This window comes from Gossypium hirsutum, chromosome A10 (genome assembly GCF_007990345.1).
Source record: "Gossypium hirsutum isolate 1008001.06 chromosome A10, Gossypium_hirsutum_v2.1, whole genome shotgun sequence".
Taxonomy (NCBI): Eukaryota; Viridiplantae; Streptophyta; class Magnoliopsida; order Malvales; family Malvaceae; genus Gossypium; species Gossypium hirsutum.
Window position 1 is genome coordinate 6,944,298 of NC_053433.1, and position 6,134 is coordinate 6,950,431.

Below are 6,134 nucleotides of genomic sequence, written 5' to 3' on the forward strand. Positions count from 1 at the left end.
ATATGGCAAGTGAACATCGCCAAACGTGCAAACGTTTGGAAATAAAATATTGCAGCAAAAGATATAGAAATAAAACAACAATGTCTGCAAGTATACTGGTCAAATTATAATATAGTAAAGTGTTACAACAGAACACAAAGAAGTATTCTGAGGATTGTACCCAAGGGAGGACAAATTAAATTCGAAATCTATTTCTACAATAATAAGTCTAAATAGTAATAATTAAAATCTATATTACGACAAATAATAAAATAGATTACAAGCATAAACTAAAGTAAATAAACAAAAAATAGGCAGACAACTAAATCAGGTTAACAAATAGAAGATTAACTCGTTTCAGTTGTCGTAGTTAACATTAGAATTTGGGTTTAAATGGAATTAACTAGTACCTCCTGTCCTCTACTAATTAACTAATCGATAGGTACTCTGTAACAGTCCGATATTTCAGTGATGTCAGGAACAGTAGTTCGAGGCCACCAAATCCGGCGAGTAAGATCATAAATATTATTATTTAATATTTACAAGTCAAATATGGTTTTTAAAAGGTTTTTGAATTGGTAATTTGTGTTTTATAATGATTTATTAGGTCAAGTAGTTTTAGAAAGTGAGGAATCGGGACCGCGTTTCTATAAATCGAGCCGTAAATATTTTTATAAATATTTACGGAGTGTCACTAAGGTAGTATTAAAATTTTGTTAAAAATTTTAACGTTTCAATAGTTAATTAATTAAAGGGGACTGGAAAATATATAAAACTTGTTAATTATAATATTTAAGTGATTAAATGGCTTGATTTATAAATGAAGGACTTAAGAAACAATTATACCTAAACTAAAATAGTGGGGCGGCATCTGAAGGTAAATTAATAAAATAAAGTGAATGGATGGCAAAAAAATTAAAACATACAAGTTGAATTTTAAAGTTTTCTTTCAATTCATCTTCCAAATTCAGCTTAAACTGACAAAGGAGACAGCTCTTTAAACTGGTTTTTCATACTTTTGCTTCATGTGAGTTTAACTCTTATCCATTTCTTGTAATTTTTATATTTTTGAGATTGTTACAAATAAGTCCAACTAAGCCATACCTTTGTTTTTTATTTTATTAAAAATTTTGGAAGTTGCCATTGATAAATATTAGATTTTTTTATGAATAACATGGAGATCTTTGATTATGTTGTATGATAATTTTATAAAGTGATTTTGTTAAATATTGATTTTAGGATTAAATTGTGAAAATGTTAAAATATTAGGGTTTGATAGTAAATTTTGGGTTTATTAGGGGCTATATGAAGGCCTAGAATATTTGAATAGATTACTGATTGAGGAAATTAGTTAATTTGATATATTAACTAATTAAGGGATTAAATTGCAAAAATTGTAAAAGTTTGGGGTAATTGTATAAATTTGAAAAATAAAAGAGTATTAATTGTAAAATAAATTGGAAATGGAATATATGCTAATAAGTGAATAATTTTATATTTTATATCAAGATGCAGTAGATATTCGTGAAAAAAGAAAAATAGCATAATAGTCCCTATACTTCTACAATTACTACAATTCAATCCAAGTAAGTTCGTACGGTTAAAATTTTATATTTGTATAAATTTTATGAACGATATTATGCATTTATTCTATTCTTGGAAATGAGTCATTGTTGGAATTATAAGATTAAATTGGAAATTCGATTTGAATGGAATGCAAAATTTGAGTACATTCGTAATTTGGGTATGATAATATTGGAAGGAGAAAACGACATTTTTCCCAAGTAAACAGGGGTTCAGCATTTTTTGCGAACTCTCGTGCTTTACTTTTTATTTGGCGTAATTAGGTGAATCAGCTCTTACGAGCTTCTGTTCAACTCTTACAAGCTTCTGTTCAGCTTTTGAGCTTCTGTTGGCATATTCGGGAGGACCAGCTCTTATGAGCTTCTGTTGATGAGTACTTTTATCCATAAGTCGTTCTTCAAATGGAAAGATTTCGGTAAAGTGATTTATTTAATGAATTTGAAATACCTGTTATTTATTTTTGTATTGATTTGAATATGCATGTATTTATCAAATGAAGTTGTGAACGACAGGGAATTGACATGAATGGTTTTCTTTATTTGACTTGTTATAGTAGGTTCGGTAAGATTTTTGTTTAACCCGTCGAACTTACTAAGCTTCATTAAGCTTATTTGTATTGTTTAGTGTCTTTGTATATTTTCAGAAGGTTGGACAATCGGATCAGAACTCGTCACACTATCCAATTTATCTCGGTAGTTTTTGAAATATTAAATACAATTGATATGGCATGTATAGGCTTTTGTTCGATTTTCGTCAAAATTTAGCTTATGTAAGTATTATGAATAATATTTTGTTTATATAACCAACATACATATTGATATGAAATTAAGATATGAGTGTGATGTTAGTATAAGTGATATATGTATGTATATAACTGAGTTAAAGTGAACTTTGGTAACTTGGTTAGATAGGTTAATTAGGTAAGTTTGGATACGTGGTTGACATGTTTTAAGTTGTCATATGAGGTTCCTAAGGGCATATTGGTTGTATGTGGTGATAATACATGTTTAAGTCATAAATTTAAGCTTGTGCTGAAGGCATTGTTATGGCTTGTTGGTGTGCAATTTATTAAGGCTAGGTTGATGTCAATTTGGGTAAGAAATGTGACTTAGAAAATGACCTATTTTTGTCTATACAAGTAGAGACACGAGCGTGTGTCTCAACCGTGTGTGACACACAGCCAGGTGACACGGCCGTGTGTCCCCTGTATCTTTTACGAATTCAAGTCAGTATACTCACACGGCCTAGCACACGGGCGTGTGACTTGGCAGTGTGACCCAAGTTAGAAAGTTACATAGTTTAAGACACGGGCTGGACACAGTCGTGTGTCCCTATTTTGAATGCCCACACGACTTAAGACACGGGCGTGTCTCCTGACCTGTGAGTCACACGGCCGTGTAACCCCTATAGTGTTAAAAATTTAAATATTTCTAAAAAATTCTCTGAGTTTCTGATTTAGTCCCAATTTGTTTCTAATATGTATTTCGGGTCTTGAGGGCTCGTTTAAGGGATAATATATATGATTTTGATTGGTTTTATTATGAGTATTAATATGTGAAAAAGTGTTTGAAATTTCTGTCTGATTGATTCGTAAACCTCGGTAATGCTTAGTAACCCTGTTCCAACGAATGATACAGGTTAGGGGTGTTACATACTCGGTTATCTCTTGTCTTCACTTTTCCTACCGGGATAAACTACGATTTACTCGGCAAACTTATCTTTCAACCTCATTTAACATAGATTACTTCCTAGGGTCATCGATCCTAGGGTTACATAGTTTAAAACTAATTCATTCATACGGAAACCTACATTCCTCTATTAACAACTTCCACATCCACTCGTTAATCTTCCTAGAGACTGAGCCTCTCATAGATCAAGATGTCATAACTCTTAGGTTTAATTTAAACATGCAAAAGAACGCAAGTAAATTAAGATAAGAGAAAAGTAAGAAATTGCTTAATTGATTGAATCGGATGTGCTCAAAGTCACGTAATCTCTTGATAATTAACTGATCTTCGATGTTTGCAAAAGAAAAATATATTGTTGAATACTTCAATAGAAAAGACTTAGGTTCAAAAAGAACCTAGTTGAAAGAAGCAAAAGTATTTTGAAACAGAAAATAAAACGAACTAAAACCTAAATCTACTAACTATGGCTCTTAAAGGCTTACCTACATATTAGTAATAACCTTTCTATTTATATGATGTTTAGAAACCATAATTAGGTCTATTAGCCCTAATCCCAAAAAATATTGATTGCGAGAAGAATTTTATTCTTGTCGAGTTTTGTTCCCTGCGTTCAGACTTGTGTCGCGACACAACCAAGGTGTGTCGTGACACAACACCAATTTCCCTATCTAGGATGTCCGATTTCACATGTTGCGTCTTGGGAAACTTATGCTACAATCGGTTGTCATCCCTAAGGCTATCGAGCAACTAAATACACATCCTGCACACTCAATTAAACATATTAGAACTACCTTAGGCCCTAATTGGCCTAATAGGTCAACTAACATCAATTATTGCATAAAAATGCTTATTTTGCAAATAATTAAACCTAGATTGCAAAAATTGAAAATAAAATAATTAAATATAAAATAGCCAGAAAACAAGCCCCTTATGTAACAGCCCGATTTTAGCTAAACTAGAACAGTGGTTTCGGAACCACAAATTTGAGGTCTTAAAATTATTTTAATGTTATTTTTTATGTTTATAGAATGTGAATATGTATGTGTGAAAATTTTGTAAAATAATTTTAGCGTTTGAGTGCTTAATTTGACGAAAGGACTAAATCGCATAAAATGCAAAAGTAGCATGCTATAAGTTAAGAGTGTCTATTTGCTATGGTTTATTAAACCAAAGGTCCTTATGTTGTGAATAGACCATTTATTGTGGGAATAGTCATAAATGGGCATATATTATGATGATTTTAAATGGTTTAGTAAAGGTTAAATATGTAATTTGGTAAATAAACTTAACATAAATAAAACCAAAATCAAAATTATAAGTTATCGTTATCTTTTAAACGAAATTAAAGAAGAATAAGAATCTTTTACACTTATCTAGGGTTCAACCCTTTGAATTTTTGATTAAGGTATGTTCTTTAATCGATTTTTGATAATTTTTACGTTTTTGTGATCGTTGTTTCGTGTTCTAGCTAGCCCATGCCCTAATTTTTGAGTTTTTTTATGATTTTGTAAAATTTCATTGATGAATACTTGAGCTTTGTGATAAATGATGATGAAAAATGAAAGATAAATGATAGATTATCATGTTTTGTAAAGTGATTTTTGGTAAAAATGCATATTAGGGATTAAATTGAGAAATGTGTAAATTTAAGGGTTAAAATGTGAAATGAAGGAAAATAATGGGCTACCAGGAGTCTATGAAGAATTCGAATAGCATGAAATTAGAAAGAAATTGTGTAATTTGTGTTTTTATGAATTGAGGACTACATTGTAAAAATGTAGAACTTTAAGGGCTAAAGTGTAAAAATTCCCAAATATGTATTTGAGGACTGAATTGAATGAGTTGGTGATTAAATAGATTAATTTTGAATATATATAGATCAAGAACAAAAGAAATCAGATTTAGATCGGTGGAAATCGAAAGTTGTCGAATAGTCAATCCAGTCCGTTTATCCCGAATACGAGGTAAGTTCATATGCAAATAAATGTCTTTAAATTGAATTATATATGTTTATTTTCCCTTGAACTACTATGAAGTTGAACGAGTAAATACAAGTAAGAATCGACGAAGTTATGATATCCGAACGTCCCGTACGATCCTTAGGAATAGTATAGGTACAAATGTCATGACATTAGGTTACCGAGATGTGATTACATTTAAGATCATGTCTGAGACATTGGCATTGTATCGTGGTTACGTGTAAGACCATGTCTGGGACATTAGCATCGTTAATCGATTTTGTGTAAGACCTTGTCTAGGACAGTGGCATCAATATGTGAAAACATGTAAAACCATATCTGGGATATGGCATTGTACGAGCTATATGTGATTGCCGAGTATCCTTAACAATTCCGAATGGTTCTATGGGCAAAGTCAAGTCGAGAAAGAATGTATAAATAAGTTAAGTGACTCAGGTATGTACGAGATTCATACGAGTATTGAAAAGGAAAGTATTTGATGAATTCAAATTATGATATTGAATATGTGTACAATGAGAAAGGTTTGTGAACTTGTATGTGTTTAGCTATGCTTAACATATTTGAATTGATATGCATTTATTTGTGTATGACTTACTAAGCTTTTAAAGCTTATTTCGTGTGTTCTTTCCCTATTTTATAGATTATCAAAGCTAGCTCAGACTCGGGGATTGTAGGGAAACATCATCACACTATCGATCATCTTGTTGGTACTTTTGAAGCTTTGTAAATATGGTATATGGCATGTATAGGCTAGTATTTTGATGATAAGTTTCGAGATATGATATTAGCCATTTGTATTAGCTTGTGAAATGATGTAAATATTGGTGTGTATGGCCATTTAAGTTAGCTTGAATTAGGTGTTTGGTAAGTAATTCATGATGTATAAGTTGTCATATGTTTTGGT